The sequence below is a fragment of the Papaver somniferum genome, chromosome 7 (assembly GCF_003573695.1).
Source record: "Papaver somniferum cultivar HN1 chromosome 7, ASM357369v1, whole genome shotgun sequence".
Classification (NCBI taxonomy): Eukaryota; Viridiplantae; Streptophyta; class Magnoliopsida; order Ranunculales; family Papaveraceae; genus Papaver; species Papaver somniferum.
In genome coordinates this window covers 202,701,552-202,724,403 of record NC_039364.1, presented here as the reverse complement: position 1 = coordinate 202,724,403, position 22,852 = coordinate 202,701,552, and positions in this window count along the sequence as shown.

Here is a 22,852-nt window from a genome sequence, read left to right as displayed (position 1 = left end):
GCCACATACGGTCATAAACCACCAGCCAAGATACATCTTGTCGCCCTTCCTGCTTAACAGGATCATGACCAGAACACGAAAAAGTATAAGACGAGAGTATCTTCCAAGATGATGCTCGGCCGAAGCTCATACTTATCCAAATACGCAATTCCGAAGGTCGATATGCTATCTCCACACCCATCCTGTCAGAAAGAAGAGGAGTCCTAACAATTGTACAACCAAGTCTCGATGATCCTTCATCTCAGCTACACCAACGATTATCCAATATCATTTTCTGATGGGACCTCAATTCACCAAGACAGAAAAGAAGAATATCTTAGTAGCCGAACCTATATCAAGGGAAAATTAATCTGTATTGATACTCGTCAGGTCAACTTTTCAGATAAAGACTCCACTACTCGACATACAATTACAGCCAGATATTGCCACTGAAGTAAATAAGGGAAGGATCCAAGACCATAAATCTTCATCAATCAGGTCATAAGCTACTCATCCAGACACTTCTAGAAATTCCCGTAGTCAAAGCCTCTTCTCTCAAGAAGACCTTTTGACCGGCTCGACAAGCTTCCCCATGTGTTAGAGTCAGACATGATGACCGGAGGACAAGATATGACGACCACTTACATCTCCCTCAGTCACAAAAGGTGTCTATTACTCTCAAGTTCGGTTGACCATCTTTAGAAGTAAAATAGATCTCAGCAGAGAATTTCCAACGAAAGTTCACATGAGTCTAGGTCAAGACACCTAGCAGAGACATACCTCATCCCTGAAGACTCAATCTCGATAAATACAGATGTCTTACCCCCAACAATCAAATATCTCCAGTAAATGAGAATCCCTATTCGTATAGGAAACTGGGGACTGACGAAAAACCATTCATCATACATATGTGTGACCAACATGAGGCGGCCCAAATATCTAATTCCTAGGTGACAAACTCTTACGCCATCGAGATGAAGATTCCAGAACACGTAACAAATTGGTAGAATTTGGAATGTCCCAAGTCAAATACTTCCCACTAAAGCTACATGAGGATGGATCTCTAGACCGAGCCTCAGCTCTCATGGCCGAGCCTCGGGCACAATAGCCTTCTCCTAAGACAACGCGCTTCAACCCTTGCGATTATATTAAGATTTGCAAGATGATATCCTCCAGGAACTGGAAACTAATCTCACAATATAGAGGCCAGAATACTTCACAAGACGAAGATGAATAGATTCAAAATCAAGTTTCATCGCATTCAGAGAAGAACTCACCCATCAAGCCAAATTTAAGTTTTCTGTCATGATCAAGCAAACTAAGCTTTTTCAAACCCTTTATAAAGGTTTTCACAAACAAATGCATGTACCAAAGAAAATACGCGTTTGAATCCTCCCTCTGCTCCGGATCCACGCATGAGACAAATTAGGGTTTGCAATTGAGTTGAAGAAGAGGCTATAGTTTCTTCTCAATTCAGACATGGCTCACACTTAATCCATCTAACTCGACGAGCTGGGATAAATTAGTAGATAATTTGATGATGCCCTCGATGAAAAATGTCTTTATGTTCGATAGTTGGGGTCAACCATTGAAATCGGACGTGTGATGATCGCGCAAGGAAGGACTTTCTATTACGAATTTAACTTAGGGTTTTCGTATACTCGCATTTGCAACATAACAAGTTAGGGTTTACAACAAGTTCGAGCTCATGAGGGTGCCCATACTTCACTATATTCGTACGAGCAGTTAATTAAATCATCTAACAGCAGTGGGTTCTACCTCTCGGGAAGAAAACTCTCCCTTCTTCCCCATGGACTCCATATCCTCGCCTCTATGTCTCCTCAACTACCAATATCTCTTCCATATCAAGGACCTTCTCCAAAAAACGAGGACCAGAGTTTAGCTTGCTCAAGTAATCTCTGAAAGAATCCAACCACTCTCTCGATCACTGCACAATGTAGTGAAGATTCTCGCAGGTGGTCACCAACTCTTCCAGTTCTGTGAGAAAGTCATAAAGGATATTTTTCAGAGTCATGTCTCTCTCTACATTAATAACCGACAAAAAAATCATTATTTACACTATAAGAGGGCCCACAAAGTCAGTACCAAAAGCATAATAACCATCAATGCTCTCTGCATCACCTCTCCGAGATTCTCCAACACCAAAGCTACTGATAACTAGGGGCGGTTGCTCACTTGATCCGTTGAAAATATGAGGTCATCCATTACATTATCAACTTGATTTTCTTGAATAATCCATAACCTGATCCTACAAACAAACAAGGAATGAATTAAAAAGTATATCAAAAATACAAGAGTTGAAGACGTATATATATAGCACGACTAGGGTTTTGCTCGACAAGAATGCGTCGAAGTTTGACGAGGTGTCAACTCGCAAATAATATTTATCTACTTCTCTTTACACTAACTAGTAGTTTACTGTCAGGACCCAACTTTATTTTATAGTTTTGCAGTTGTTAAGGGCTGTCTAATTTTTATTGGCACCCGGTAGTTTCTCTTTTTATTGTGTGGATGAAAAACTAGTTGTAAGCGTGCAAGTCGCACGAGTGTGTTTTGTGTTGTCCTCTTATTCCCTTCTGTGGCTGAGAGGAAGGCATGAAAAAGTAAATCTAAAAAAGTTCTTCTCTCTCAAAATTTTGTTCCTCCCTCTCAAATCTCTATCCTTAGAGATTCACCTGGTTTTTGTGCTAATTTGTAAGGCGGGTCCTTACAATTGGTATCAAGAGCAGTCGATCTGTGAGACCTGTGAACCATGGTTAATCAGAAATACTTCGATGATATTCACAGGAAGTTCAACACTCTGATGTAGAGTCATGAAGAAATTGTCAAAAAGTTTGATAAAACCCAAGGTAGTATTTCGAACTCGTTAACTGAGATGAAATCCATGGAAGATAGAATCATTAACAAACTTAAAAATAACGATGGAGTATTGGAAACACCTAAGGGAGATAACTCAAGAAACAAATCAGGAGAAGGTAGCGAGACTCAAGGTAATCGTCAAATTCTTAATCAAATTACTAATTCTCACAAGCCTAAAATTGAGTTCCCTAGGTTTGATGGTAACAACCCTAGATCTTGGATTCGCAAGTGTAAGAAATTTTTCCAATTACATGTTATGGATGGGGAGAAGAAAGTTATGTTAGCCTCACTATACTTAGATGGAAGAGCAGATGTATGGTTCCAAGACTATCAGGAAAGCAAATAAGTCATACTATGGTAAGAGTTTGTTGTTGATATCAACTTTAGGTTCCAAGAGCTAGGTCATGACGACATAGTGGGGGAATTCAATAAGTTGAGTCAAGAAGGTATTGTGCTTGAATACCAATAATTTTTTGAGGAATTTAAGGCCCTCATGGTGGCTAAGAACAAATATCTCACTGAGGACTATTTTACTTCCAACTTTGTTAGTGGATTGAAGGAAGAGTTGAGACTTGCAGTACAAATATTTTGACCAACTAGTCTGAGAAAAGCAATGTATTTAGCTAGGATGCAAGAGGCTATATTGGAGAAGACTATCAAGAAGGCCAAGGCTATCCATAAACTTCCACCCATCTCCATCCCAAGTTCCAGCAACCACAGGAGTTTTGTCACATCTCCAAGAACAAGCTCTTTTCCCCCAAAGGGTTTCAATAGTTCAAGATTACCTCCCATTAGGAAACTCACATATGCAGAGATGAGGTTGAAAAGGCTAGGGTACCCAAATATACCTCAAGCTAAATCTTTTCCTACCTATAAGTCCTTTCTCCGAAAGTGATTGTCGATGGACAGAGTCGAGACAATACAACTAATCGGTTCACACTTCGTGTGATCGTCTATGGATACGAGATCGAGACAATACAACAACGAAGTATGTTTACTTGATACAAATGTTCGGACTTAACCAAACACAATAGGATTGCTTATCAAGTAAATAGGAATTAACGTTTGTGTAATTTACTTTAATTATAATAAAACAATTATAATGCGGAAAATAAAAGTAAAGGACACAGCAAGATTTTGTTAACGAGGAAACCGCAAATGCAGAAAAATCCCGGGACCTTGTCCATAATTGAATACTCTCAGGATTAATCCGCTACACAATATTACACCTAACTTCGTATAGTTGAAACCAAGCAACTAAATCTATAGTCCACCTAGTTCCGTATGTAATCCAACGCCTCCAACTTATAAATAAGTCACGTACTTGGAACAATTCATTTGGTTCGTATTTCAAACAGCAAAGGAACAACAAATCTTCTTGGTATCAACTCTATTCAACCAAGTGATATGAGTCGGACAAAGTCTCTTCCGTTTATCTTAACATAAACTCCTTCGTCAGGTCCTTAGATCTATCTTATGTTCAATTACCGAAGTAATCGTTTAAGATTAAGCCAACAACACTATTAATCCAAAGAATTGTGTTGATGCCGATCTACTCAATTAATCAATCCAATCTACCACAAGGATAAACCGATTATTAATTGGATCCTCTTTTACCAAAAAAAGTATTGTACACAACAAGATTATAAAACCCAAGTCAGATTTTCAATATCTTCTTAAATCTTCAATAAAAACCTGCACACAATCACTTGAATCTCTTGTGATCAATCACGCACAGAACAGAGTCTGTTAACAATGGATTATCACAAGATCGTCTTTAGAACTCACAACAGTCTAAAGATCCCTGTCGAAACTCTGAACTAGTTTGAGTGAATCTTATATCAGAAGTGAAGATTCTCAAGAATAAACAAACTAGGTGCAATCAGATTTCAACCACCGTTAGTCAATCAAGTCAATCGAAAACAAAAGATAAACCGCAATTATCTAGTTTCCCACCAACGGTACACGCTAGAGCTTCTCAATCCCAAAGAAGACTTTAAACTGAGCGGGCGTAAGAGATTTCGCCTAATTAGGTTACTCTCCTCTCCGAATAGGCGGCTACACCAGTAACAACAACAAAAGAGGAAGTCTGTTGTTACGAAGGATTAGTTTGCTAGAAAGGCAAACTTCAAGTATTTATAGACAAGGAAGTTTGGACACCAAGGAATTTCCAAAATCGAAAATATTCTCAAGATATTCATTAAAGCACAAATTCGGTTTTCATAATTCCTGCAAATGCTCTGTCCAAAAATAATGATCGAAATCTCTCGGAAAATCTTATTAGTAAATGCACATTACTAATTCTGGAATTTCCCTACAAAATGAAGTTAATAACCTTAATTAAAAGATTCTTAATTTACTTATGTTTCGATCCTGGGATTCTCTTCCCTTAGCCGTTAAGGAATATCTTTTAACAATTAAAGAAATAAACATTCACAACACATGTTCAAAGTATGTCGACATCCTTACTTTGTAAGTTCTCTTTCACACTTACAACCTTGAAACCGATTTGCCACACTTCCAAAGAAGTTTAGAATTGGTTCATATGACTTTCAAGAACTATGTGATTGATCAAACCAACATTTAATCGCAATCATGGGTTTAACGGTTCTACCTCCATGTGAGTATTGTGCATAGTCACACTAGCTTTCTAAAATTCGGTTGACTAGGTATTAGGATCGGTTCCCCACATATATATGGTATCTAACTTATATGTGTTGCACATGTCCATATGATCGGTTCCCCTTTTCCTAAAAACGTGTTGCACATGTCCATAGGATCGGTTCCCCTTTCTGCTATAAACCTTGATGCACCCCATACAAGGATCGGTTCCCCGTGATGTACCGCACCTCTTACTAGGATCGGTTCCCTTTTCCCATATTTGGTCAGACAAAACACAAACCCGATCATACCATCTCAGGTGATTACTTAAGATCGGTTTCACTAATAAAAGTCATACCAATACATAAGTCAGGCCTTTGTGAATAGTTCTACCAAGAACAAACAAGTTGTGAACGGTTATACTCAATCACACATATTGGTTGTTCATAAGATATGCAATGAATAACAAAACCAATAACACCTGGCAATTTCCTTTTCGGTTCACAAACAAGTTTATGAACTTAATTCCTTAGAACACATGTAAACATTGTTCCCTAGGATGAAATCCTCACCTCATACCCATAAATAATCACAATAGCATTCAAATGATTATGGCGATGTCTTATCTACAAAGTTTAATGGTTAAGCAATAAACCTCGTATTGTATTCCTTAATACTATATCTATCTAGAGTTCAAATATGCTTCGCAGTTATGTTTTCAATATACACGACTTAAAAGATACATTAGGGAATGAAACAGTTCAAGTTAAATATCAATAACCTCAAGTGGAAGGATGATTGTTGTCGTTGTAGCTCCTTGCTTCTTCACATCTTCAAGACTTCGCAATACTCGTAATGTCTCATATCCTAATACTTTCAAGCTAACCTATATGAAGTTGACTCTAGTACATAATCAAGCGACTCTTAACATGAGTTTTGATTCACTAAAATATGACAACCAAACTTGACATACCAACGCTTGGTGGGTTCAACCGAGCCATGATCTAACAGAGGTCTAGGCGTGATAAATACTTATGCTATAACTGTGATGAAGTGTATAATAATGGACATAAATGCACTAGGCAACAGTTATTCATGCTAGTGGGAGATGATGAAGACCAATGCACATCCGAGGAAGCACCACCAGTCAGTTCTCCAATAATTCAAGATTGGAGGAGGAAGTTGAGATTTCTCTGCATGCCCTGTCAGGTAATTTGTCTCACAACACAATAAGGATACAAGGCCTGACTAGGAACAACAAAACTATAACCATACTAGTGGATAGTGGGAGCACACACACCTTTGTGGATCCTAAAATAGCTAGATACAGTGGTGTTCTTATTGAGCCTACAACAACTTTTCATGTAGCTGTGGCATATGGAAATAAGCTCACTAGTGATGCTAGATGTCCAAACTTTTCATGGAACATGCAAGGGCATAAATTTGAATTTGATGTCAGGATATTAGCCTTGGGGGGTGTGATATGGTTTTAGGTGTGGACTGGATGAGAGGAATCAGCCCTGTCAAGTTTGATTTCAAGGGAATGTGTGTATTTCACCAGAGGAAATGAAGAGATTATGCTGAAGGGAAGTACTGAGAATCCAACCATATTGATAAGCACGAAAGTGCTACATTTTATACCCATATTTATATTATCTAGGACTCAATATTTTGACTAATGACACTATTTTAGTGCTTTTGCATAAAGTACAAGTGAATTCGATCATCCAGCGAATAAACATCAAAATGTGAGACTTAATGGTGAAGTGAGTCGATGTCAACACACTAATGCCACCTAAGATTGGTCAAGAGTGACTTTATTATTGTTAGCATAAGAATGAAAGAATATCACCTCCATGACCACGTGCAAATGAAGAAAAAGGAAAGATTAATATATCTTGTCCTTACATAAGTTCTCTTGCTATATTTATATAAAGAATCTGAAGGAATATTTGAAACCAACTGACGTCATTTTGCAAATACAGTTAAGGTCGGACCCAGAAAATGCAAGAAAACATCATGATTTCTAAATGAAATTCATATACTATGGAAAGTGGAGATTCGGTGATACTTTACAATGTATCGTCATATTATGACACGCGGCACAACATCATTGGGTGAATTTATATTTTCATGACATGTGGCAGACTTCTATTGGGAGGTGATATGGCGACGAAGAAGAAAAACGTGAATTCATTTGTGAGCTATATTTATGTGTTGTTTCAAAATATACTAGGGGGCGCCCGGCCACAGAGCTGGAAGAGAAACATGAGAAGGATTTTGGAGTTTTGTTTTCGATTCTTCGTTTATCTTTAGCTAAAGTTTGATTTTAATATGTTTATGGTTTTTGAGAAAGCCATGGCTAGCTAGAGTTATGTTAGGGTTTGGGTAGAAACCAATTTAATTGTGTAAACTCTACATTTATATGCTCAATAATGATTTGAATGACCAGTAGTTTTTCTTCATATAGCTTGGTATTTTATTGTTCATGTGATTTTCTTGATTATTTATGCTTTTGAATTGATATTTCGTGCTTCGGTTAAATCCCTAGACGTGGTATGCAAGGATAAATAGGTAATGCTTTAGAATCAATACTCATGAAGCGAAGAAAACTAGAGCGGAGAAACAATATTTGAAGATGCATGGAATAGATTTTTAAAAATTAGTATAGTTTGCATAATTAATTGGTCGAAACCGAAAATCCTAACAACCTTCTATCATTCTGTTTTTTCGTTAAAATTATTTATTGTTTCATTTTGTTTCAAATTTCTGAAAACTCATTAAACATTATATATTTGATTATTTGGTCTTGGTATTAGTTAGAAGTAGTATTTTCACACTCCTCGTGGGAACGACCTGTACTTTCCATTGTTCTACTAGTGAGACACTGTGCACTTGCAGTATTTTATTGTAGGTTCCCGAACCTACCAAGTTTTTGGCGCCGCTGCCGGGGAGTGGTAGCAAAATACTCATTAGTTGATATCATTGTATATAGCTTATTTTTAATTTTTGTAAATAATTTATTTTTATTGTTCTTTTAGTTCTTTTTACGCAGTTTGTTTGATTTTTTTTAGGTACTTTAGTCTGAAGTGCGGGCGAAAAGAAAGTATGCACTCGCAAGATATTTGCAAGAGCCACTTGGGAGATCCATTAGAGGTTTTCTTAGCTCATTTTGGGTATGATTTTGATGACGATAGTGTTATTTGTGAAGTCAATGCCTTGTTAGACTCCACACCGCTGTTACACACTAATAAATGGAAATCCAAACTAGAACCTCTAGTTTTGTTCGAGTCTCAACTAGTTCCATCAGTCGAGAAAGTTTCGACCATGACCTTTAAGCCATTAAGTTCAGAATTTTTTTGTCTTGATGATATTGATAATGAAACCGTTTTAGATGATAACGGGTCTATGAGTCATGATATTATTGCTCCATTTGAGCCAACATATGTTCGTGTGCCCTATTTTGCTCAACTGGAACCAATATCAGCCATAAAAGTTATTTCCGCTGATTTAGAACCTGATTTAGGGCGTGCACCTCAACTAGAAGCTATTGAAAAATTTATACCTCTTTGTGTGAATGATTTACATATCCTGACAATGCATGGATTGATTACTAAGGATTGTTATTTATGGGGAATTGATTCACATATATCTTTGGATGATTATATTTTTTGCAGGTGCATATTTTCAGCTGACCGGATTGGTTGGGTTGATCCCCAACTTTTCAGACTCTATATATATGATTGGAAACTTACTTTGGGGTATCAACCTCATTTTGTTTGAGATTATGTTCTATTGAAACCAGGGAAACAATACATTTCGCTTCGTGGGAGTCAACCCATCAGATTTGTTCCCTTTTCTCTATCTTTTATTTTTTTTTTGTTTATTTTTTTTGCAATTTATAATTTCCCACCTTGATTTCTACGTTGAATGACTCAATTACATTGAGGACAATGTAATATTTAAGTGTGGGGGAGTGGCACTTTGGTTAGGATTTAAAAAAAATAAAAAATTATGACCAGCTGTGTAGCGGGTCTAAAAATAAATGATCAACTGTCTAGCGGGTCTTAAAAAAAATATTATTATCGTTATGGTTTTTAGGGTCATGACCAGATGTGTAGCGGGTCTTTTGTATGGTATTTTCTATGACCAGCTGTGTAGCGGGTCTCTCTCTCTTTATCTTATTATTTGACCAGCTGTGTAGCGGGTCTCTATATTCATATGACCAGCTGTGTAGCGGGTCAATTCTTTGTTTTGCTCGAGGACTAGCAAAATATAAGTGTGGGGGTGTTGATAAGCACGAAAGTGCTACATTTTATACCCATATTTATATTAGCCAGGACTCAATATTTTGACTAATGACACTATTTTAGTGCTTTTGCAGAAAGTACAAGTGAATTCGATCATCCAGCGAATAAACATCAAAATGTGAGACTTAATGGTGAAGCGAGTCGATGTCAGCACACTAATGCCACCTAAGATTGGTCAAGAGTGACTTTATTATTGTTAGCATAAGAATGGAAGAATATCACCTCCATGACCACGTGCAAATGAAGAAAAAGGAAAGATTAATATATCTTGTCCTTACATAAGTTCTCTTGCAATATTTATATAAAGAATCTGAAGGAATATTTGAAGCCAATTGACGTCATTTTTCAAATACAGTTAAGGTGGGACCCAGCACATGCAAGAAAATATCATGCTTTCTAAATGAAATTCATATAATATGGAAAGTGGAGATTCGGTGATACTTTACAATGTCTCGTCATATTATGACACGCGGCACAACATCATTGGGTGAATTTATATTTTCATGACATGCGGCAGACTTCTATTGGGAGGTGATGTGGCGACGAAGAAGAAAAACGTGAATTCATTTGTGCGCTATATTTATGTGTTGTTTCATAATATACTAGGGGGCGCCCGACCATAGAGCTGGAAGAGAAACATGAGAAGGATTTTGGAGTTTTGTTTTCGATTCATCGTTTATCTTTAGCTAAAGTTTGATTTTAATATGTTTATGGTTTTTGAGAAAGTCATGGCTAGCTAGAGTTATGTTAGGGTTTGGGTAGAAACCAATTTAATTGTGTAAACTCTACATTTATATGCTCAATAATGATTTGAATGACCAGTAGTTTTTCTTCATATAGCTTGGTATTTTATTGTTCATGTGATTTTCTTGATTATTTATGATTTTGAATTGATATTTCGTGCTTCGGTTAAATCCCTAGACGTGGTATGCAAGGATAGATAGGTAATGCTTTAGAATCACTACTCATGAAGCGAAGAAAACTAGAGCGGAGAAACAATATTTGAAAATGCATGGAATAGATTTTTAAAAATTAGTATAGTTTGCATAATTAATTGGTCGAAACCGAAAATCCTAACAACCTTCTATCATTCTGTTTTTTCGTTAAAATTATTTATTGTTTCATTTTGTTTCAAATTTCTGAAAACTCATTAAACATTATCTATTTGATTATTTTGTCTTGGTATTAGTTAGAAGTAGTATTTTCACACTCCTCGTGGGAACGACCTGTACTTGCCATTGTTCTACTAGTGAGACACTGTGCACTTGCAGTATTTTATTATAGGTTTCCGAACCTACCACATATCCATGATGAAAACAAAAGAATGCCATAAATACTTCAAGAAGAACAAGCATGGGTTCATGGGGAAACTTTTCTCTCTTACATATATCAAGGTGCAAGAAAATACCCCAGAACCTCTACAACCCATTCTAAATAAATACAGTCCAGTCTTTCAAGAACCTAATAGCCTACCTCCAGAAAGAGCTCATGATCACCACATACCCCTTAAACCACTCTCTACACCGCCAAACCAAAGTCCTTATCGAATCCCTTATGTGCAAAAATAGGTGGTGGAACAACTAGTACAAGAATGCTTAAGTCTGGAATCATTATGCCTAGTCATCACCCTTTCTTATCTCCAATATTGTTGGTTAAGAAAAAGGATGGGAGTTGGAGATTCTGTGTGGACTGCAGAAAACCGAATGAGCTCACTGTTAAGGACAAGTATCCAATTCCAATGATGTAAGATTTACTTGATGAGTTGCATGGGGCCAAGATCTTCACCAAAATTGACTCGAGAGCTGGATACCACCAAATCAGAGTGCATCCACTAGACACTCACAAGACAACATTCAAGACTCATGAAGGGCATTATGAGTTCTTGGTGATGCCATTTGGGTTAACCAATTCCCCAGCAAGCTTCCAAGTATTAATGAATGATGTCTTCAAGTCTCATTTGAGGAAATTCATATTGGTTTTCTTTGATGACATCCTAGTTTACAGCCCTGACCTGGAGACTCATGCTAAACACTTGAAGCTCACCATGGAGTTACTCAAAGAGCATAAATTGTTTGCTAAGATGAGCAAGTGTCCCTTTGGTCAGACCTTACTTGAATATTTAGGTCATATCATCAGTGAAGAGGGTGTTGCTACTGACCCAGCTAAGGTGGAGTGCATGAAGAACTGGCCAGTACCAAAGACCCTGAAGGAGTTGAGAGGATTTCTAAGGTTAACTGGGTACTACAGAAAATTTGTGCAGAACTATGGAATTATTGCTAAACCTCTTACAGAGCTATTGAAGAAGAACAACTTTCAATAGAATTCAAATTCCCTCAAAGCTTTTGAGCTACTTAAAGAAGCTATGGCTACTACACCAGTGCTCATTCTACCAGATTTTAGTAAACCATTTGATCTATCTACAGATGCCTGTGACTTGGGAGTGGGAGCTGTTTTGATGCAAGAGAAGAGGCCAATTACTTTCTACATCAAAGGAATGGGTACCCGATTCTTAGCAATGTCAACTTATGAGAAGGATATGATGGCTATAGTCATGGCTATTAACAAGTGGAATCCATATCTGATGAACAATAAATTCACCATTTACACTGATCACCAAAGTATCAAGTACTTCTTGGAGCAGAGGATTCATTCACTTCTACAACAAAAGTGGTTAGCTAAGCTACTAGGCTACAATTATGAACTTAAGTACAAGAAGGGATGTGATAACAAGGTGGATGATGCACTATCTAGAGTTCATATACCAGAAGATGCATCATGCAAGGCTATTTCTCAACTCCATCCAACATGGTTGAAGGAGGTACAAGAGAGTTACTCATAGGATGGATGGGAACAAGAGCTACTTCCAAAACTAATGTTGGGAAGTGATAATGCTGGGGAGTTCTCAATAGAGCAAGGTATCATTTGATACAAAGGCAGAATTTATATTGTGAGTTCTGGAGGGCTGAGACAAAAAAGTTATAGCAACAGTACATGCCTCTTATTTGGGAGGACACTCTGGCTCTAGAGCTAGCTTCCAAAAGGCAAAACTCTACTTTTACTGGAAGGGAATGAAGCTCAGCAAAACTCAAATGGTGCAAGAGTGTGACATATGTCAGAAACATAAGGGGTCTACTACTTTACCAGCTGGACTTTTACAACCTCTACCAGTACCTGAACAAGCTTGGAGTGACATTAACATGGACTTTATTTCTGGTCTGCCTAAATCTGAAGGGAGAGAAGTCATTCTGGTGGTGGTGGACAGATACACAAAGTAAAACCACTTCTTGGCAGTAAGTCATCCATATACAGTAGCATCAATAGCTAACGTAATGCTAGACTCAGTCATTAAATTGCATGGATTACCTAAAACCATAGTGTCTGATAGAGATAATATATTTCTGAGCAATTTCTGGCAATGCCTTTTAACAAGAATGGGTACCTCATTTCATTTGAGTACTGCCTATCACCCTCAGACAGATGGGAAAACTGAGAGGGTGAATGCATGCCTTGAAACCTATTTGAGATGTATGACTAGTTACAAACCTAGTAAGTGGGTGTCATGGTTATCACTAGATGAGTGGTGGTTCAACACCAGCTTCCACACCAGTCTTAAATTAACACCACTTGAGGCATTATATAGATATGCACCCCCATAATTTGGTCTCAACTCCTTCTTTGCTGGGGTTAGTCTAGAAGCAGGTGAATATTTGAAGCAGAGACAAGTCATGGGGCAAGTTCTTAAGGGTGTACTTGAAGAGGCTCAACATAGAATTAAACAGCAAGCTGATAAGAAGAGAATTGAGAGAGAATTTCAAGTAAGGGACTGGGTATATTTAAGACTGCAACCCTACATACAAATATTATTACAGCCGAGGAGAAACCTGAAACTGTCAGCTAAGTTCTTTGGTCCTTACAAGGTGTTAGAGATGATTGGGAAGGTGGCATATTATTTGTGGGTGAAAACTGCTTCTGCCGATTTTGGTAATTTTGTGTGGATGAGAAACGAGTCTAAACCCTAAACAATGCACTACACGGGAGTACTTTTGATTCGAGATATCAATTTGTACAATCATGGCCTAAACCAAGAAATGGCCGTTTCAGGCTTGCTTCGGTCACAAAGTGAAGGAGAAGGGTTGGTCTTAATGAGATAAGCGAAGAAAGTGTTGAGACCAGAATCGTTGATTCTAAAGGTGTGGTTGTTTACGACTTGTATCTGAAAGTAGAACTGGCTAGCAGAATGGAAAGCTATAAGGTGATTTCTGGATATTGTGTTGTTCTCTGACCAAAACTTGTTGTTTGGTGGAAATATGTGAAGCCTATTTATACAAGTCATATTGAAACGTACCCTGGTCTCGTAGGAAGTGGGAACGTTTGGGTGATGAAAGAGTGGAGTAACGTATAACCGTCAGAAACCCATGCTTCCATGATGAATGAAGTGGATCCGTTTACACCCGTTACTTCTTACCGCCAATAATTATCCCACTTCATGACACTTTCTTATAACGGGCGTATTGCACGCCGCACGCTGTAAACCGCCAGACCAATACCCTGATGAGTATCCCCCAGTTTGTGACATGTTTGATGTCTCGAGTGTTTTCGTGGAAAACATGTAGCACTTTGCTATGTACGGAAAGTCAAAGTCAAGAGTCTTGCCACAGGAAAATAGCATGTGATGCTATTAGGAACGTTTTGGCTGGTCGCCTAAAACTTGCCACAAGTCCGTCAGTTCAGTGGCAAACTTGGATGGCTGAGATTGCATCTCATGAGGAAGGGTAGCCGTTATTTATGGCTACCTTCTGTTGGCGCCTGGTAGTGGCGTTTTGGTGTTTGCCAGTGGCACTGCGTCATGACTGGTATAACTCGTGCATGCTAGTGGCACGGTGGTATAAGTGGCGCCTGGCTTAGCTATGGCCACGAGATGTAGCCTAAAACTTGCCAAAAGCCTGTCAGTTCGTTGGCGAATTTGGATGGATGAGATTGCATCTCAAGAGGAAGGATGGCCATTGATTATGGCCATATCTTGTTGTATAACAAAGTGGCGCAATTGGCATAGTGGCTTCTGGCGTATCCATGACGTGGCGGCATGCCAGTGGCATAGCCGTGGCAACTGTTGTGGCATATTGGTGTTAGACCCAAATATGACTTCGGTAACATTGGCCCAGTTGGCATGGGAAATTTTGGCTAAATTAGGGTTTGGCGTATCGCAACCCTATTCAGCACGTGCGACATGATGGTGGCGTGGCTGGCATAGTTAGCACATGCCAGTGGCACGAAGTAGTGTCTAGCGTATCCATGGCCGCTAGATTTTGGCGCATTGGCGTGGCAACATTGGCCCTGTTGCCACATCAATCCCAATGCTATAGGAAACATTACTTGGTTTGGTTTGCGTAGCAACTTTTCCTAAATTAGGGTTTGGTGCGTTGATAGGTGTTGTAAACGCCTTAATATTTATCTATTTTTTATTCTTTCTTGGCGAGTTTTCGTGTGAATTATGTATCTTATGTTTACTTTTGAGTTTATTAGGTGCAATGGAGTCGTTATGAGCAAAAGAATGAGGAAACGTCCATTTGGAGCGTAAAGGGGAGAAAGTCAATTCACTGGCGAGTTATACTTGTAACCAGCGAAGAATATGCAGCAAAGGAGGTTAAGAATGAACTGCCAGTTTTGCGCAACTGACAGTTGAGCAAGAGAACAAAATAGGTTGTCAGTTCACTAGAACCGACAAGCTATGTAAGAAATGGGTAGCCCTTATCTGGAGAGTGGGTGTCTTGAGTAATTCCACTCATTACCAAGCCATAAACTTCAGCAGAAAATTTATTTCTCAATCATTTTCTCAAAATTCAGAGAAGTGCGAAATAGAGGCGCTGGTGTCTGAGACTTTAAGCTGATCCCCTTGTCAAATTGGGTGATGAACAGAGAGATCGATGGAGGTTTTTTATCAGATAAGAAGAGGCTGCTGCTGTAACTATTAATTGAAGCATCAGAAGAAGAAATTAGGGGTTTTCCCGATTTGGAGTTAGGGTATGTCGAAATGATAATGTGAAATGGGTATTGGCTGTTGGTTCGATGGATTTAAGAAATTGATGCTGCTACTGCTAAACAGATGAAGATTGAATTAGGGTTACAACAGATTGGAGAAATGGGTTTGTGTTAGTGTGCTTAAGAATTTGCAGATGAGAAATTCAGAGAACAACTGTTACTATGGTTCAGTGAAATGGAAGATTGGCAGAGGTTTTCTATTCTTAATCGAGTTGAGATAAAGACCAATACACCCTTTTACAAGGGTTTAGGATGATTCTGTGTTTGAAACAAGGTGGAATTGAAACAATGGGTTTGCAACTACAGTTTACTGTCTGTGAAAGAAGAGGAGGTCTTGTAGCTGGTCGACGAAGGCTGAAATGCTGGTGCTGTGTTAATGGGTTAAGTTCTTCTGCAGAGAAGAACATATATGAGTCTGTTGAGTTAGTGGTTGCAAACTGGTGAAGCTGCAGTGTGGAGTTTGAAGTTACATGGAGCTACATTACATTGAACTGGAATGGAAGTCTTAAGTGCCAATGGAGACAGTTCTGGTGCTCAGGTTATGGTGACGGCTGAACATGAGAAGCAGATGAGGAGTTTCAGGTTATGCTTTGTGCTGAGAAAGGAGGAAGTTGGTTTCTGTGGTTGGCAGGTCGAATTCGAAATGGTTTGAGTTTGTGGCTAAAAGGTCAAGCCAACAGTGTTGCTGCTAATGAGATGAGCTCTGATTGCAATTGCAGGGAGGAGAAGAATGAGATGCAGGTTATGAAATGTTGTGTTTGTTAGAATTTCAGATATTGATACTGGCAGGGGAGAGAATGAATCTATAATGGCAGTGTGTAGACTGAGTTGGTGCTAATGGAAGTTATGAGCATATGAAACTGAACTGATTGGAGTGGTAATGATGTAGAGGGAGCTGAGTTTGAGATAGGCTTTAAGAAAAGAACTGATGATGTTGTTATGGATCCAAAGATTACACTGAGGTTGTAGATTGGTGAAGCTGAAGTGAGCATTCACAGGTGCATTGGTCAGTGATGAAAATTAGGTGAGATTAAAGCTTAAATGGGGTGGTGCAATGGCCAGGTAGTAAATGTGTATGCTTGTGTCAAATTCAGTATTTACACGAAATAAGGAGATGTCTTTGAGGTGATGCTCAGGTGGTCACATTACAAGAATTTTTGCAGTGTAAAGTGATGTTGGAGGAGAATGGGTATTGCAGGTTCAAGAGAGAATGTTGTGTAGCTCAAACTGCAGTGGATTATGCCGTGGATTGTTTGTTGTTGCAGCTGGAAGTGGTGGCTAGGTTGCAGTTGGTACTGCAGTTATGAGGTGTGTAGCTTAGATGGAGTTGTGCAGTGAGCTGTAGGTGATGGGATTGGCAGGTTTGAGTATGTGGATGTGATGCATCAGAATGATTCGGTGGTGTCGCTGCCATGGGTAGTGTTGAGTTGCAGCTGTGCAAGGATGCTGTTAGAGGTAAGAGTCAAGAAGCTGAAGCTGCAATGAAGTTGAATGCTCGAGAGGTTTGTTTTAACTGGCCAGATTTAGGAGATGGTGGTGTATGGACTGCGGTTGCAATCACAGGAGCACCAGCTAGTTATGTTGCAGTGAAGGAAATTGGTTGCATGGAATGTGCATATTGTGCAGGGAAAGAGCAGAAGTGTAAAAGGCTTGAAATTAGCTTGGATTGGTCAAAGCACGACGAGTTGACTCACCGAGTCAGGTAGCTGACTCAAGTGGACCTGGACCTGTATAGAGTATAGATTGGGCTTGATTCCTGGGTTGTTTCAGGACTGGTCTTTGGCAGATGGCCATGACCTAAAAAGAGAAAGAAAGAAAGATAAAAAGAAAGGATCCTCTCTACCCTAATATATTATCTTCTCTTCTATTTTTGCCTAGGGTTTGAACATGATAGTTTTATTGCTTCTTCTTGTTTATGAACTCCATGGATATGATTAGATAACTCTCTTTTGGTTAAGGAATAAGTTGGAGTTCCAACCATGATATTTATGCAATGAATTAGTTTTGTGTCCATATTTTGTTGCTTATGATTCACTATTAATATTGCTATATGATTTGAATGCATGTTTAGTCGAGTCGCGAATCGGTTGAATTAGTTTTCATCTCTATTGCTAGATTAGGGTTATTATACACAAAAGTGATAATTCTTGATTGCAAGTAGCATAATTGTGAGTATTGCTTGTAGTGATACATCCTAGTAGTCACAAGTGGATCATAACCTTTGATAAAACGGATTAGTGCTTTTACACGTTCGTTTGCATTGATTAGTCTTATTTCATAGAACTTAGTGCTCTTAGGGAGTTAAACTTAATTGTGCTTTTACACTTTGGGTTGCTTTCTAGGTAGAATTCACATTCGCATCTTTTAATGTGTTTGTTGATGACAAGAGGAAATTAGCGGGATATTCTTGCGATCAAGGTATCCTAGGACTTTTAATAAATTGAGATTAAATATCACTTCTAGTTATAGTTGAAAAGCAAGGTTGTGGATGAAAACGATATCCTTGACCAATCCTTTCACATATTTGAATTGTGTGCTTTATTTCTTTGTTTTGCTTTTATTTTATTTTAGTATATAAAAATCAGAAAATCCCCCAATTGTTATTATAGGAAACTGAAACATATTGACAACCCAAGACCTCTCTGTGGGAACGATCCTTTCTTACCCTTGCTATATTATATATTTTGAGTAGTGAGAAAGTGTAATTATTTTTGACGCTTACGACAGCGATCAAATTTTGGCGCCGCTTCCGGGGAGGCAACGGTTGTCACTTGTTTTTGGTTTCTTATTTTCTTGTTTTTAGTTTTGTTTTATTTTCTGGTTTTTAACCTTGTTTTGAGAATCGTGTTTCAGGTACTTATTTCTCATGGATGGAGCATATTGGAACAATGGATACGGTTTCCAACAATCTCAACAACATGACAACTTCCAACAATTCCAGGGGTATAATCAAAACCAATTCATTGGCTATTACCAATATTCCATGGATCCTTATGGTTTTCCTCAACAACCTTATGGCGGGTATGTGTGTGAACAACCACAAGGATGGGAGGATTCTTATGCTCGTGAACAAAAAGTCTCTGACTTTCTAGACAAAGTTTCGAACTTTGTACAACAAGAGTTCCAAAAAGATAAAGAGGCTACAAAAGAGCAACTCCAAGTACTTCGTGAAGGTATTGCTAACTTACAAAGAGGTATTGATCAAATCAAAGAAGAAAGGTATGAGGAAGAACTTTGCTTTAAAAACAATAACTATTCTAATGTGCCTATGGTTTGTGATGAATATTTGATTGTTGCTAATGTTGAAAAGGGCCAACCTTTGGTGTCTTTCGTTGATAATTGTGTAGCTATGTCAACTCTTGATCTTAATAATGATCATTCACCTATTCAAAAGGATGAGATTGAGATTAGCAACACTAAATTCAGCGAGAACAATCTTATGTTAACTATGAAAGTGATGATGATTATGAAGATACATCGCTTGAACCAACTCATGGTGACATTTCCCAAAGGTGTACAACAGAATCTTTTTGGATCAAAATGAAGACGAAGAGGAATATGTTGACACTTGTGTAGATTACTCAAGCAATGATCTTAATAATGATGAAGAGCCTATTCAAAGGGTGGAGCTTGAGGATGATGCATTTTTGAGTCTTCTAAAAAAGTTCCTTATAGCGAAATTTGCAGCCGCAAAAGAGTTTGAGCCTGATGATGACGAGTGTGTTGAGAATCTGACCGATTTGACCAATATTGTGGAAGAACCAATTGAGCTTGCAAAGAATTGTAATGATGATGTTTATGTCGAGACTTTGGTTAAGGAAGAAATGGACGAAGAATGGTTGCAAGGTTTGATAGAGGACCATGATATAAAAGAGGTGAGTAATTCACTTGAGTTTTTCAAGGATGAAGAGGATTATGTGATACAAGAGATTGTGCAAGGTTTGTCTAACCCTTTTCATATTGTTTCTTCTCCTTTACCTCTTATTGGTATGAATGTATGTGCTTCGAGAATATTGTTGAACGACTTTGTTTCTCGATTTCCGCCATTAGAAACATTTGATTCTCATACTATAGATGTTTGCAAAGAAGAAACCATAGAAGTTCCTGATTTTTATGTTCTTTATACACTTCCAAGTGTAGAAAAGAATAAGTGTGGGGGAAACTTCTATCGGTTAATAGCTTCGTTTATGTTTTATGAAACTGATATTTGTGTGAAGCTAGTGTTTGCAAAACAGGTTACGTGGAAGGATCCCCAACTTTTCAGATTGTTGGTATATGGGGAATGAATCTTTCAAGGTTATAGTCGGGCTGACGACTTTAAACCAAGCGCTAAATGGGAGGCAACCCATAGGATGAGTATTTCTTGTCTTATTTTTATATTCTTGTTTTGTTTTTAGCTTTTTATTGTCTTGCATTTAGTTTTTCTGATTTCTTGTCGCATATCATTATGAGAAATTTCCCACCTTGACTTTCTTTGGACGATTCAATTTACATTGAGGACAATATAAAGTTTAAGTGCGGGGGAGTGGTTAAGCATTTGCATTGTAAATTTTTCATTTTTTTCAACTTTTGTGTAAATTAGTGAATAAAAAAAAACTCCAACTTGTAGTTAGTTTAGAGTCACATCGTATACATGTCGCTAAGATTACATCGAGATTCTCATAAGAGTGACTGAACTTAGAGATGACAGAGAACATGATCGGGTTTCTTACTTGTATGAGAGTTAAAGTTGATTTAACCATCCCAGTGGCAAATTAGGTGCAGACTGAATTCGGTATTAGATTTGTGATCCCCTATAGTGAAGACTACCCATGTTACATCATGAGAGGCACCGACCTTCACTTCTTTATACCTGTCTAAATATGTGCTTTTAGAGTGTGTGTCACCGTACGTAGACTCCGGGTAGAATGGTGAGCTACCCAACCTCCCATCAATAAAAGCACTACTTTGATCTCTTGAGTGCTATTTTGTCAATCATGATGGTGACATCGAATTGCTAACTTACATACCACTTGTAATCTTGTTCGCAGTTAGCACCATCCACTTTATCTCTCTACACTAACAGGTCCATAGAAACATCATCATCATCAACAAGAGGAACATCACAAATTCGAAGGAAAGTTGAAGACGTTCAAGGTTTACAGGCAACGGTATAGAAATGAGCAGATTTCAGATTCAAGTAAAGCAACAAGACAAGGAGCAGAATTTTTACAAGTTGAAGACTATTTTACAAAAGTGGAGATTATTAAGATGAGTTCAAGAAGTTTATGATATCGAGACATACAAGTTGTGAAGAATCAAACGGTAAAGTACTTACACCATGGCCTTTGTACTTGCATTTTTATTTCATCTTATTTTGTATTTATTTTCTCTTGTCAAAAAAAAATGAAAAAAAAATGAAAAAAAAATGATGAAAAAAAAGAAAAGACAAGAGAAAATTTCTTTAGGTTCATTTTTAGTTCTATTATTTTATCTTGTTTTTTTCATTTTGTATTTGTTATATTTTTCTTATCTCAAGCAAAAAAAAAAAAAAAAAAAAAAAAAGGAGACAAGAAAAATCTTTTGTATTATATTTTAGGTTTGTATCATTTTAGTTTGTTTTTAGTTTTGTTCTTTCAATAAATCCAATAGAAGAAGAAATATCCATAATGAAGTTTCAAGCAACAAGGAATTAGAGGAAAGAATCACATTGTCAAGATTTTACGAAGTTCAAAAGTTATCATCACTAGTTGAAGACCGAAAACGAAGATGAAGACAAGGATTGAAGACCGAAGACGTTTCTATGGATGCTGTGAGAGTGGTGCTAACTGCACGCCGAACGGACAACGAGGTAAGTAAGCATATTCCCACCTTCGTTAAGTGGTTGATTTCCTTTCTTAGAGATCGTCAGAAAAAGGGTTTTCGAAATAAATAAAAGATGTGGGTTTTCAAAACAACTCAGAGGGTTTGGCCTTCCTACTATTCAACTTGTCACAAGATTCTCTCTTCATTCCTACCTGGACACATGTGTGACCCATAAAAAGCTATTTATTATTGAGAGCAACTTCATAAAACCCTTTCTTGTGAGGCAGAGTCGAGACTTTCGATCACTCCGAACCCGAATTTCTTTCGATAAGGGATGGTTATTTCTCTCTCAACTTTTAAGGATGAGATTGTGTTCATATATGTGTCTAACTTCTTATGACTAGTGTGCAGAATCTTTATGTCTTCTTAGCGCGTTAAATGCTATCATTTCGGAGAACTAGTAAGTTGGAAAAGTAGGTTTTGTGGATATATCTTTAGTAAACCCTCACGAGACTATAACTCGTCCACTAGGGACACCTAGGGGTTTAAAGGCTTGTTATACGTGCTAAGTGTGACCGTAGCCTCGACGACACGGAGTTGTATGTATATTATCGAATTGTTTTGTTTGATTTGCTCGAGGACTAGCAAAGTCTAAGTGTAGGGGAATTTGATAGGTGTTGTAAATGCATTAATAATTATCTATTGTTTATGCATTCTTGGCGAGTGTTCATGTAAATTATGTATCTTATGTTTACTTTTGAGTTTATTAGGTGGAATGGAGTCGTTATGAGCAAAAGAATGAGGAAACGTCCATTTGTAGCGTAAAGGGGAGAAAGTCAATTCACTGGCGAGTTATACTTGAAACCAGCGAAGGATATGCAGCAAAGGACATTAAGAATGAACTGCCAGTTTTGCGCAACTGAAAGTTGAGCAAAAGAACAAATTAGGCTGTCAGTTCACTAGAACCGACAAGCTACGTAAGAAATGGGTAGCCCTTATCTGGAGAGTGGGTGTCTTGAGTAATTCCACTCATTACCAAGCCATAAACTTCAGCAGAAAATTGATTTCTCAATCATTTTCTCAAAATTTAGAGAAGTGCGAAATAGAGGCGCTGGTGTCTGAGACTTTAAGCTGATCCCCTTCTCAAATTGGGTGATGAACAGAGAGATCGATGGAGGTTTTTTACCAGAGAAGAAGAGGCTGCTGCTGTAACTATTAATTGAAGCATCAGAAGAAGAAATTAGGGATTTTCCCGATTT